This window comes from Pinus tabuliformis, chromosome Q (genome assembly GCF_031772625.1).
Source record: "Pinus tabuliformis cultivar Carrire ecotype Pingquan chromosome Q, CPIR1, whole genome shotgun sequence".
Classification (NCBI taxonomy): Eukaryota; Viridiplantae; Streptophyta; class Pinopsida; order Pinales; family Pinaceae; genus Pinus; species Pinus tabuliformis.
The window spans coordinates 131,206,552-131,221,862 of NC_142296.1; the positions used below are offsets into that span (position 1 = coordinate 131,206,552).

A 15,311-nucleotide genomic window follows, 5' to 3' on the forward strand; every position below is an offset into this window, starting at 1 on the left:
GCATTGCATATATTTTGAAGTCCGGAAAACTGAATTTTCCTTTATAAATCACATTTTCACGAAAAAACGAAAAACCAAAAGGAAAAGAGCTGATGCGATGTTGCGGACCCGAAAAGGGTTTATTAATGATATTGGATAGTATTTCAAGTCCGAGAATGCGAGATTTACAATTTTTTAATGTATTTTCGTATTAAATGAAATACACAGAGACAGAGAGATTCTGATGTGCAATAGCATTCGATAGGCAGACACGATAAGGGAATGAAGTGTATTGAAGGACTTTTGAAGCCCAACATATCATGTTTTTGGCGAATTTCTCTGTTAGAATGCATTTTTCCACTGTGGAAGCAAAGTGCGACAGTTTCAAAGGTTCCAGAGGCCAGAGGCATTCTTACATTACGGAAATGGGGCCACCTCCCCTTTGGGGCGTTAAGCGATGATTGCATAATGATGTAAGAGGGATTCGAAGCGCGCTAGAGGCCGAGGAGACTGAGAGCCGAGGATATGAAACAAACAGGCAGCACAGTTGGCTTTAAAAGCCATAGACAGAGAGCATAAGGGAGAGTAGTAATCAAGCAAATGCTGAGACAAAGTTTAGGATAGAGAGCATTAGGGGAGTATGTGTACTCATAGAAAACTTGAGAGATTCAAGTAAGCTCTTATTATCATATTTCTACTTGTGTGTGAGGCTCAAATTGAGCTCACTATTGTAAACAAAACTCTTCTTGAAGACATAATAGAGAGGCCACCACTAAAGGTTGGGCCAGGAGATATAGCCCAGGAGTATTGGGTGAACTCCTTATTAAATTTGTTGTGTCATGTGTTATCTATTATGTTTTGTTACTGCTTCATTGTCTGTGCATTTCACAATCTTATCGATCCATTGCATATAATGGCATAGACTAATCCATGCACATAAGTCTGTAATACCTTATTAATTGTCTTAGATCTCATTATCAGATCAGGATAGAATCATGGAGATACCTTGCACCTATAGCAACACTATGGAGGTATGTATATGTGCTTGAAAATCTCTATTTTGGTACTCTTTTGTCTATTTTAGTAACTCGTTCAAATTAATAGAAATGTTGATCATAAAAAATCTAAATTGTTTCAATGATTTTACTGGTCGGATATTTGGTCTTTGTTAATTTCAACAATTTTTACGACTTCTTAGCAAGGTTAGAAAATTTTTCTTCTAAATTTATATCACAGAATATTTGGGACTATCACCCTACTTAATATGATCCCAATATTTCATCAATATAATCCTTCTGAATTATTTGGCAAAGAATCATTTATTCCTTTGTTTGTCCTGGCCTATCAAGGTATACCATCTTAGATAAATATACCCAAGAGCCTTGGGCTTTGACTCAATAAATCAATTTCTTGAGCATGAGATTTCCCACCAACCTCAAGGTTCAAACACTTTCAAGATCTTTTGAAGCATTGGGTCATTTCCATGATGATATTGAATAGTGTATCCTAGAGCAACCTGATGTCGAATTTGAGGGGTTGAGTGTTGTTTCTATTGTTACTTATCTTTATGTTTTGGTCCAAGAGCAACCATTAAAGCCAATTCTTATACACAAATAGTGAGTAGAGGTGAAAATTTAACACTGAAATTTGAGTTGCTTGATGACCCTTGGCTGTAAAGATTTTGCTTAATGAGTGGGATTATGATCCAACACTATTTGAAGATGACCTTAGTCCATAGTCCAATACTTTCCATCAGAATTGGAACATTTTTTGAAATGTCAAGTAACATATAGAACCCCAAGCATGTTATTAATAAGCACAATAAAATTGAATAATCAAACTATTTGATGCAAATAGGTAAGGTGTGAGGAAAGCATTGAAAGAAAGAAAAATAGTTATAATATTCACATAACTTTTATAATATATCTATTTTATTTAGTTTATAATGATATATGTGTTGTCTCTTTCAGGCTTTTCTCCCCACTATTCCATGGAATAATCTCATGGTAACTAATTACTATTCATATTTTAATATTCAAGTAATGTGAGATTGATTTTTTATTAGCTCTAGTGTTATTACAACTTGTGGTTAAATTTGTTATGATTTGGTAAGATTCATACCAACAACTGCTCATTAGAATCTAGAAGTAGTCAACTTTACCAAAAATTGTAGAAGCATCCTTGATTTTTTCTGCAATTAATATGTTGATTGGAGAGTGAAGGATAAAATGATGGGGGAGCTACATGACCAGGGAAAAATGATAACAGCAATAAAACTCACCTTCTCCATGGGGTGGGTGATGATACCATGACTCTTTCTCCTCTTTTTTTAGTTTGTTACATTTCATTGAATAAGTTTGGATTGATTGTAATCAAGCATTCTTTGGTTATTGTTGTGTTGCAGGTGTGATCTTTGAATTGTAAGTGGTGCTAATTTGTTCTTCATAGATACTATTCTTCAATCCCATTAGATGCTCCAATACTTCATTGATATTAAGCCAAATCTAGCCTTTCTTTATGAGAAGGGGAGACCAAGGATTCAACCCTTTCATCCTTTTAGTAAAGGCTGCCATCATGGTTGCACCCTCTTCCCTGATAATATGTTCAAGGTGGTCATTCTTCTCAACTGTTCCACATTAGCAAACACCAATCTAAACTAGGGTATATTGCTATATAATAACACATGTTTTGATATGTACATTTGGACATATAACTCATAACTTATAGGTATGATATGCACATATGGAGTTATGATCTTTATTCTTTAGGACATCTTTTCTAAATCCGAGGTAATAATTTGTATCAGGGTTTAAATGTACTTCTACTTCTATTATATGTACCTAATAGACAATACATCCAATGAATACACACAAACACCCAAAGAGTTGATGCATCATTCCATCCCTTTTCTAATTGTGGAATTCGTCAATTTTCTTCTTTGATTGCAAATAACTATTATAGAAATATGGCATGGTTATAGTTTTATGGCTTCTAGGGAGCAATAATAGATGAGATGATGTGAAATTCCTTGGAATGGGAATTAGGAGAATCAATTGATAAAAAGAAATTTATTTATCTTAGGGATGGAAGTGGAGATTTTTTCCCTTCCTTGAAGTTAAGATATGGAGATCTGGGACAGCTATCCTTGAGGAATTTTGTTTCGAAAAATATTTGTATTTTGCAAGAATAATGTCCAACTTGGCTTTGATAAGTTTCCAAATTCTTGAGCCATGGATAAAAGATGCATATCTTTCTTTTGTTAAACATACTAATACATGTATCATCGGGATCTAAACTTAAAGGTCTCTATTGAAGGTCAACACGGAAGTAAAAGAAAAAGTGAACGATGTATTTCTTTGTATATATCCGTTGAGAGGGTGTTTTCTCAACTCTTTGTTTGCAGTACATTTTTCTTAAATCTTCTTTGTATATTGTTGGTATACTATGAGCATTTTTTTTGTTTTTATTATTAATCAATTAATCAATATGTCTAACTTCTTTAAAACCATTAACGAATCCTTGTTATGAAAGTGGATAATTGTTTTTCTTAATTGTTAAGATCCATATATGCTTGAAGCCTTTTATGGAATTATTATTACGAAGGTGTATATGAAACAATTTGTGATGAAAATTTTGGACTAGTATTTGTAATTTTTTTTTGCATCTTCTTGACTTTCCTGTAAAAGTTTATGTTCTCTTGGTAATTTAAGAAAGTTCGAAATGTTGAGAGGCTACTAGCTTGTATTTCCCTTTTTTAATACTACATTTCATTTGTTTAGACAAGATGTGACTCTTTCAATCGTGGGGAAAAAACTTATGAATTGGGCTTTTATGGCTAATGTTAATTTGACCCAAGAAGAGTTTCCTCACAACACAAGTGTTTTCTACACCTATATCCAAATGGATCATTCATCCATCTGAAAACGTTGTAGTGAATTTTGTGTCTGCATGACTGTTTTGTGAACTTATATCTAAATTCGCTTTGTTACAATACCATGGGCCAATATCATGGCTTGTCAATACCACATGCCAAAAAACCATAACTTATTTCATAGTAAAAATATTTTATTTTAATTTAATTTTAAAACATTTTTTTTATTGAATCTAAAAGGGAAAATGTTACAATTTTAGATATATCTAAACCCTCTATCATCGCAACTACTAAAAATATTCACATAGAAATTAAAATAAGGTTTTAATAAAATTAAGCTAAGATGGATCTATGCCGGTTCTTTATATATATATATAAAGAACCGGCATCGATCCATCTTAGCTAAGGATCCAAGGGATGAGAGAAAGCAAATTGACTAATTATAATAGATTAAATATAGTGCATGATTTTTTAAATTTTTTCATTATTTTATTTTCTTTGACATGATTGATCCAAAATATAGGTTTAATATTTTACAACCAATTAAGTTTTTCTAATTTAGATAATTTCTTAAACACAATACAATGTGATCAAATTTAAGAGAGAGTTGGGGAAGGGGTGGAGAGAGGGAGCGAGATGGTGAAAAATGTGGATGATAGAGAGAGAGAAAGAGAGAGTGATGGGGGGGAGAGACAGTGAGGTGGGAGAGACAGATCGAGAGGAAGGAAGAGAGAGTAGAGAGAAAGAGAGATGGAGTTGGAGTTGGAGTGGGAGAGAGAGGGAGGAAATAACAAAGATATAGATAGATGAAGGTGGAGAGAGAGAGGAGTGAGAAGGGAGAGATGGAGAGCGAGTGAGGGGGAGAGGACAGGACGAAAGAGAAAGAATAGGAGAGGATAGATATATGGACAAAAGGGGAAGGGAGAGATATGGAGACATAGAAATGGAGAAGGACAGGGAGGGGGGGAATAGTGATAGAGTTGGACGAAAGAGAGAGAGAGAGAGAGAGAGAGAGAGAGAGAGAGAGAGTGATTCGGTGGGGAGAGATAGAGGGAGGTGGGAGATAAGGGATAGAGAGGAAGGAATATAGAGATGAGGAGAGAGAGGTGGAATTGGAGGGAGTAGGAGAGGGAGGGAACAAGAAAAACATAGAGGGAGAAAGGTGGAGAGAGAGGGGGGGTGACAAGGGAATCATGGAGAGAGAGTTAGGGAGAGAGGAGAGCGGGAGGGAATAGAGAGAAGGATATAGATAGAGAGGGAGAGAAGGGGAAGAGGGAGATAGACAAAGAAGGGGAAGAGAGGGAGAGAGAGTGTGTGTATGTTTGGGGGTGATATAGAGAGAGGGAATAACAAAGAGACACAAATACAAATATAGATATTATATAGTATTATATAGCCAACCTAGATCCATATTAACCCTATAACTATCAAGTGTCAAGAGGGATCCAATCTCTCGAGGTGAAAACATTTCCCTAAGTTTTTCACTAGAAAACAAAGTTTGCACCTCGAGAGATTGGACCCCTCTCAACGCTTGATAGATCCGGGGTTAAGATGGATGTAGGTCAGTTAATATGAAATTAAAGTAGTTTTTATTTGATATTATAGTCTTAAAAATTAAAATTTCCCTTTAAATTAATTTCAAATTAGAAGTAGATCCAATTAGATTCAATGAATAGATTTTTAAAAAATACATAAAACAATTTTTTTATTAAAAAATATATTTTTAAAATTACAAATTATTAGAGATACATAGTGCAAAGTTGGCTCACCTATACACCATGTGAGGATGAAGAAGTGTTTAAGGAAGGATAACCTTTCAACCAATCTTTAACAACCTTTCAATCCCCTATCACTTGTAAGTTTAGATTTCTTGACACAATTAAGATGACTAACATAAAAAACTAATTCATATTATTGTAGTACTTGTTAGGTAGTTGTATTTTTGTTCTTAGACTAAATTAGTCATTCATGTTAGTCATTTTTAGTTGTATTACTTATTAGCTAGTCACATATTTTAACCCACGACTAAATTAGTGATTTATGTTAGTCGTTTTTATTTCGGTCACTTAAGATTGCTCATTTTTGGTAGTATTTCACTTGGAAAAGCTGTGGTCACTAACATTTTTAGTCACCTAGTCACTAATTGCTCCTTTTCTACTAGTGAATATTGCAGTTGCAACTATCAAATCCACACAAATGTTGTTCAAAATGATAGAGTAAAATCTTATTTCAAAATCAAATAACATAATTTCATGCAATCTCTGATCCATAAGCAGATGGAAAATATTGAAAGTAACAAATTTTAGAATTCAACTTTATAATGGAAATAAAACCTACCTAGGCTCAAATTTAACTGTGAACCTATGTTCTCGATTTAAACACCACAACAACTCTCATATGCGTTAGAAAAATGTAGAGAGCGGAGAGAGCAATTGAACACACAACACAAATCACACTATGGTATCACACAACACAAATTACACTATGATATCTTTATTGATCACAACAGTTACACATATATAGGACGTAAATCTCTGACTTCCACACATCTAGACCATAACTACAACTCATACATAGGAAACAACAACTTCTATATTGATGTCTCAGAACTCCCAATGACAACTCATGACAACACATTGAAGCATTACTTTGAATGCCCTCCCTTTATGCTTACATGGAAAACATTGAAAAAAAATATTACAGCGAAAAAGATAATCTCTATCTGACTCATCTTCATCAACAGTCACATCCACTATGGAATCTCGTAAACACCGCTCTTTCACCACCACATCTTTGAGCTATCACTTGACCTTCATTTAAAACGTAACTGCCTCTAACCATCGTTGATGAACTTTGCAAGATCAACAATATTGACACAATGACTCGTCAGGGCTTCTGTGATAAGAGTCATCAAGCAATGAACCATCCTATGGACCAACTATCATCTGTCAAATATTTCACTTTTGGCTATCCATCAGTTGCTAGGATGGAGGTCTAGATACTGAATGTGTCCAAAAGTTGATAAAAGAACTTGACCTTACTAACACACAAGAATTGATATTTCAGACATCGGGGCTTCCATTTTAAGAACTACCAACCCTTTTTATAACCAATAAAAACACACAAGAATTGATGTTTTGGACACCGGGGCTTCCAGTTTAAGAACCACCAACCCTTTTTATTTCTAATAAAAACACAAACACGAACCACAAAAATTTATAGAGACAAAATCAATGGCTGCTCTTTATTGATCTGTCAAGATCAGATCAAATATAATAATAATAATAATAGCTTTGCATATTGGTATTTTCCATCAGATCTGCAGTGTTTGGGTCTCAATCTCTGGATAAACAATACCACAATTTTTTTATTAGGTCAAATCTAGAATGAGAAATGCCAACATTCCACCTGCATTCTGCAACTATACATCTTGCTCCATCTGATAATCTCCAGAACCACTATTTAAAACATGTAGATATTTCTCTCAATTGTAGATCCAGACTAGATCAAACCAAATTTATGCTGATTCAACTTCTTCACGAGCATATCCCCTCTTATTTTACAAATATTTGTCCACAATGGAACTTCACACAACAACAAAACACTGGATCTTCACAATTCTCCTTTGCATGCAACTATCCACAATCCACACACAAATCAAATATTCACACAAACAATATATCAAACACTATATTAAACTAATATATGTACAAAGGAGTATCATGGCTAAAATTGCATGATCTCAGCCCCTCTCATGACAAAGTCGGGGCTGAGCCAACTCTGATACCATGTTAGAAAAATTGAGAGAGCAGAGAGAGCAATTAAACACACAACACAAATCACACTATGATATCTTTATTGATCAAAATAGTTACACATATATAGGATATAAACCTCTCACTTCCACACATCTAGATCATAACTACAACTCATACATAGGAAACAACAACTTCTAGATTGATGCCTGGAAACTCTAAATAAACACTGATGAAAACACATGAAAGCATTACTTCCAATACTATGAAATTTGAGCATATAAATCACATATCATACTAGCTTTGAAACTGAAACTTGAAATTGTCTTAACTATGAACCCATATCCCTTAAATTAGACATTTCCTTTCACTGCACAACCCAATCATTTAACAAAGAAGACATCCTATTATACCTACTCAATCTACTTGGATACTTCAACTTCCCTTTAATACCTATTTGATTAGGGGAGATACAATTACAACTATATTCCTTTTACTGCACAACCCAATTATTTGACAAGGAGGACATCCTATTATACATACTCAACCAACTTAGATACTTCAAATTTCCTTTAATACATATTTGATTAAGGGAGAAGACAATTACAACTATATTAACACATGGATAAACATATTGACGAATGTAAAAAATAGTTATGGCTCCTGTTATGACACATTGAGAATTCATGACGGGAAGAAATGCATAATTGCATATCTAATATATGCATTTTGAAAGCGTACTCAACTAATGGATGCAGGACTGAAATGCATAATTACATATATAATGAGATTAATTTCGGTAACTAGAGAAAGACGAAATAAAAGCTCCACCATTAAGATGATCAACCTAAAAAATGATGATCTATTAATTTAGAAAACAAATATATATATACATAATATTCCATGAATTTACCAAAAAAATATATATACACATAATATACCACGCAAAAAAAACATAAAATAACTCTAAAAAAGATGTGGAAAAGAACTATACAACGCTAGATTTTCTAATAATAGAGAAAGACATTCTCAACAACCCAACTTGTATAGAGCGTTTTACAATTAAAACGTTAATTATGAAGAGCAATTACAAGATCTCAACAACACTTGGATAACGTTCTATTTAATCTTAGATAAAATACAAGTATTGTATACATAGGCTACTTCTCTTATGTTTTCATAATTTTATATTTATCATATTTATTGTTATTCATATTTTTTTCAAAGATTAATCGTTGTTATTTTTTAGTCTAAATGCACTCTACTATTTTGAATCGGAGATGTTTTTATTTTCTTAAAACGAAGTATTAGTTAATAATAATAATAATAATAAAGTATTATATTGATTCAATTAAAAAATAATTATTTAATTTAATTTAATTTTATATTATAATTATAATTTTTTTAATAAAATTATAAATACATTGTACATGTCATATTAAAATAATAGTGATTCATAATTATTTTTATTTCAAACTATATAATTAATAAATATATATGTAAAACTAAAAATAAGTAAGAATATATATATATATATATATATATAGTTAATTAGGGTTATTTATAGTGTTTGAGAAGAAGGAATGTAATTGTTTTTGGCAATCTTTCCCACTAATATTCATAGTATTTACAATATACCTTATATGGAATAAATAAAGTTGTACTTCTGAAATATATATTTTTAAAAAATAATAAAATATGGAGTTCACAATATAGATAGTATAAGTATATTCTTCTTATGGAATGTACAACATTGTGTATCTATATCTATATCTATATATATATATATAATGGTTTTAATAAAATACAAAATAAAAGTATTTTTATACATTGAGCATTGATATTCATAGTATCTACAATATACCTCATATAGAATAAATAAAACTGTACTTGTAAAATATATATTTAAAAATAATAATAAAATGTAGAGTTCACAATATCCACACTATAAATATATTCTTCTTATAGAATGTAAAGCATTGTACTTGTAATATATATAAAAAACATGTAACTATATGTATTACTAGGGTTTTAATAAAATAAAAAATAAGAATATATATATATATATATATATATATATATATATATATATAGGAATTAGTGTAGATCTGTTTTAAATTTTGATCTATTAAGTGTCTAGAGGAATTAAATATTTTTGAGTTTAAATCTTTCCTCAAATTTTATACTCCATACAAAACATTTACATCTTGAAAATTTTCATTTTAATGTATTTAGAATTAAGATAGATCTATAATACTTTGAATTAATCTAAAAAATAAATACTCTAATAACCATCATTTTCATTTCAAGCACATTAATTTCACTTAAAAACAATCTTACTCATTTTCTTGCTTTCACTAAAATTTTATATATTAAATTTCAAAATTAATTTTTAATTCAAATCAAAATTTTAATTTAAACATCATATATCAGGTATCATAAAACATATTTATCACAAAATTATTACTTCTACAAAAGTAATTATAATAAGCATAACATTTAATAAGAGTTAAACATACCACACATTTTGAAGTATTAAACCCTCTATAAAAACATCCCACCTCCTAGGGAAAAACCTACTATGAGAAGGGCATGATTGGCCCCTTTGGGAAAATCATTGGTTTTGGGATTATGAGTCATTTTTTTATTATGTTTAATCTTAAAGGAATGGAATTAAGATTAATATTTTTTGGTAGAAAAGAAATTAAATTCTAATTATTAAATATAATAAGTTAATTACTAATTTATCACTTTTTATTTATTTTATTAAATATTATATTATTCTTTACTAATGAATAATATAATATAGTAGCCCACAGGGCTTTGGATTGACCGTGAATGGGTGCATTGTTAATACACTTCTTGTGATCGGTTACTGGTTCAAATCCCCCGTGGGTGCTTACCAACAAAAATACTAATACTAATAATAATATAATATAGTAAATAATTATTGATTTATCAATTTTTATTTTATTTATTAATATTATATTAGTGCAACTATATAAATTAAATGTTTGGTAAATTCTCACAAACATCAATTCATAATAAACACTCAAACACTTCCTTCATTATAAATATGACATTGTTAAAAAAATAAAAATAAAAAACTAATTAAATTATAACTTTATTTAACATTTTTATTATTATTAAAGAATTAATATATAAGTTAAATATATATACATTTAAAAAAACATGGAACAAGCTTCTTAACCATGGAGATTTACCCACATTTTACTATGGAGATTCTTAATCTATAAATAGACTTTGTTACAATACCATAGGTGATACCAAGGCTTGTCAATACTACATGTAAAAAAAAACATAGTTCACTTCAAATGACAATTGTTCATATGTCATTTTTTAAAAACTAATTTAATTAAAATGACAAAAAGAGCATAGCAACTTTAAAGATAGATCTAAACTTTTTATTTGTATATACTATTATGAATATCCTAAAATATCCCATAAAAGTTGAATCCCGACTATCCACCTAATAATTATCAATAATTAAACTTAGTTTCTTGAAACCTATTTTAAAATAAACAACCTATAAACATAATAATTTTCAAGCTTAGTTTCTTAAAACCCTATTCTAAAGTAAACAACCGATAAATACTAACATTTGCATCAAAAGGGTGCAAAGACACGCCGATAGAAATGTAGATGAATGTAGAGTGTCATAGAGGTATTGTTGTAGTAAACAAGGGTGTGGACGTAGAAGGTACCAGGAACCAAGAGATAGGGGGGAATGGAATGGAATTGCTAAAGTAGAGGGTTGTGTGTGGGACATGGATGTGCTATCAAAATATGACAAGTTGTTGGGGTGATCAAATGCTTCATAGAAGCACTGAGGAGATAGAGATAGACTCAAAGACATTTAGTGTTTAGTTTTTATATTTAGCCATTGATACCAAGTCAAAACCTATTTTTAACGAGATAACTGCTACAAGTTAGAGATGCCTCCATTTCCATGCAATCTAAAAGTCTTGGTTGGCTTGTTCTTAAACCCATTATGGAAAATCTCAACATCTCACTCGCAAGAATTGAACTTGGGTGGGGAGGACAACAATCATTTTTCCTAACCTCCCTTGATAAACCCAGTTGACAAGCTTGATATCACTAGCAATTGTCCCAAAAGGTACAAAGAGAGGCCGATAGGATTATTAAATTGGAATTGTTGAATTTTTCTAGAAGAATTAATTGATTCGTGGAAAACATTGTTTTCTAGGACTAGATCATTGTGCGATTACTTTTCTTTAGATGTTTTGTTTATATCTATATTATAAAGAACACATTGAATGTCTTATTTCATTTTTGCTATCCTTACTAATATCTTTTCGGTGCTTTTTCTTGATCAATTTGATGAAATATTCCATTATCCTTTGGTCAAAGTCCTCACCTGCATATTAGTGTACATCTCGGTAAGTTCAAAGCTCGAAAGTCAACCAAAAAAGTTAATGGCAAGAAAATACTCATTTGAAAGATAGATAACGAAAGGGAATTGATAGTTTTCCAGGTGGTCCAAACTATATATATTTTTAATTTTATTTTATACTCAATAATTATCTTATGGTTTTATGTTGTTATTTTTTGAGTTCACTCATTAAATTTAATTTGTGATTTCAATGCATTCTCGTTAAGTTTTAGATAAATTAGATTGGAAAATAAATCAGAATTTTTTTAAAAAAATCAACCTTAAAAACAAATATATATATATATATATATATATATATATATATATATATATATATATATATATATATATTTTATAAAAATACATAATAAATTAATTTAATTTCTTTATTTATAAATTTTAAAATATTTAATTGTTTAAGTTAATTTAATATATTATTATGTATGTATTATAATAATAATTAATATTAATATAATTAATTTTTGTTGTGATGATAAATCATATTAGTTTGGAAGAAATTAATAACTTGAAATGTGATTTATCAAAAATACATTATAAAAATTAATATAATTATCATTATTATTATTAAATATTTTACTAAATAACCTAATTATTTAATAAATATTATTATTATTATTAATATTAACATTAATATACTTATCATTATTATTATTAAATATTTAACTACCTAACTTAATTATTTAAGGCCAGGTCTAATGAGTAATTGTGTGAATGGTCAAAAGTGATTGCCCAAAAGAAAATTAAAAAAAGTGTAGTGTTTGAATCATATTTTTGATGGTGAAAATAAATTCAACCCCATCAAAAACTTCCAAAGCATCTAAAATCTTGAAATTTGACACATGTAATCTAAATTTATGAAAATCCTAAAAAACTTTACAAATTTTTATCAAAATCCAGACAAATTTACAAACTATATGCAGTAAGTGAATATCAATAGATATATGTCGCTCTGTGCTTGAACGGTTCAATTCGAGCAAGATGTGTGACGTTTAGTCCGAAAAATATTATGCTTTATCTGCTATTATCTTGCACAGGGAAAAATGATTCCTCCAATTTGCTTGTCGAGATGAGTTCATCTAGGCTCCCAGTGTCAACTCAGCTTTCAATGAGGGGGTGTTAATCTTAAATTAGATATCTTAATAATCAGAAAAATCCATTAAGCTGTCATGCGTGATAGAAGATTAAAAAAGAAAATAATGATGGAATATATTTTTATCATAGTTAATTAGGATTATTTTGAGGTTTTTTTAGGGATATTTCGAGGGTTTTTTAAGGATAGATATAAATTAAAATCTAAAATAATTTATTTAATAAGTAATTAATTAATTTATATATATATGGAAAAAAAAAAATTGAAATTGAAATGGTTTATGTATAGTAATTTATTAAAATATAATACTCCATGTAACCAGTATTTACAGTCTACAGTCAACATACTGGAGTACTGAGTGACTCAGCTTGATCCTCCAAGGAGAACCATTGTCTTCCTCAAAGGGCCATCACGGCTGCCTCCGGATAACGTTATCATTTGTATTTGAAGCATATTGACCACAATGAGAACAGTGATTTGCAGTGGAAGAATGTACAGACCACATTAAATTCCGTTGGTCGAACCTCGTCCATGGTCTCTGCTTCTTGAATTATTATTAGTATTAACGTCGGTATTCTTTCCACTTGAAACATAATTCCTAGAATTACTGTTTTGCGCAGCATAAAACAAGGGGCATCCTGAGATCCCCGGACATTACCTTGGCAGCCGGGGGTTATGACGCGGCACTTCTGGGCCTGGATGAAGATCTAGCCTGTGATGTAGCTGGAAAGTCGCCCGGCAATCCAAGGTGACAGATGGGACACGAATTGTGCTGAGCCAGCCAGGGAAGTATACAATCTGAATGATAAATGTGCTTGCAGGGCATCTCCCTGGCTTCGCCTCCGACTTCGAACCGGTCATTGCAGACAGGGCAGTGCGAATTGTTAATCAGATGTCGGGAATTGATCCTAATCGTGGGCATTGCATCCACGGCGGCCCTCGGGGCAGGAGGAGAGCCCAACCTATCGTTCTGAGACAGCTGTTCTATTAGCTGTTCTAACCCAGGACCCATGAAATAATCCCCAATATTTGCAGGCAAGGTCCTGGGTTCGATTCCTGTATCACTGCCCAAAATTAACACCATGGGGCCATTACCCCCAATCGCGCCCCGTCTGAGACTCCTGTCAGGGACATGACCGCGGCCTTCTCTATTTTCTTGGTTACTCATCAAGTTGAGCAGGTCAGCCACAGAAAGCCTTTCTCCGCCCTCCATTAAGAAGCCCTCGAAGGGGTTTGTTCGGGAGCTGGAAATGCCATCGCTTGCTTCCTCTACAAACCCTCCGCCACAAGTGGGACAAACAGTGGGCTCTCCTGTCAATAATCTTAACATACGATTGCAAGCATGACACTAGTAGGGAGAACTACTTCTAGAACCCATCTCGATAAACCCTGAAAATTCAGGAAGACGACCTTCGAAACCCTTACGATGACCGCTATTCAAATCCAAATGTTAAAAAGCCCGATGAAGCTCAAATATATTGATCGCGCTGCGCTACGAGCAGAATTCAGCCCAAAATCCTCGAAGTTATCGCCCAGGAATGGCAGTTACAGCTCCAAACTCAAGGCATGCAAGGAATCATGCAATTATTTATGGGAATGTTGCCCGTGGGAGACTTTTGGGAGATCAAAGCTGAGAATTTACAAGTTACACGGTTGGGATTTCGTGGACTGTATCGAGATGAGTTCATCTAGGTTCCCAGTGTCAACTCAGTTTTCAATGAGGGGTGTTAATCTTAAATTAGATATCTTAATAATCAGAAATCCATTAAGCTGTCATGCGCCATAGAAGATTAGAAAAGCTTTCAATGAGGGGTGTTAATCTTAAATTAGATATCTTAATAATCAGAAATCCATTAAACTATCATGCGCCATAGAAGATTAGAAAAGAAAATAATGATAGAATATATTTTTATCATAGTTATTTAGAGTTATTTTGTGGTTTTTTTTAAAGATAGATATAAATTAAAATCTAAAATAATTTATTTAATAAGTAATTAATTAATTTATATATATATATATATATAAGGAACAAAAAAAATTGAAATTGAAATGGTTTATGTATAATATTTTATTAAAATATAGACTTTATATATATATATATATATATATATATATATATATATATATATATATATATATAATAATTTGAAATGTTTTATTTAGTTTGATATCTAGTGATTT

General features: G+C 31.3%; 1 pseudogene; it reads right to left on the reverse strand.

The window, feature by feature from the left end:
• Positions 1-13,634: 13,634 nt before the first annotated feature.
• LOC149218598 (putative E3 ubiquitin-protein ligase RHC1A) lies at positions 13,635-14,508 on the reverse strand (annotated as a pseudogene).
• Between the last annotated feature and the right edge of the window lie 803 nt (positions 14,509-15,311).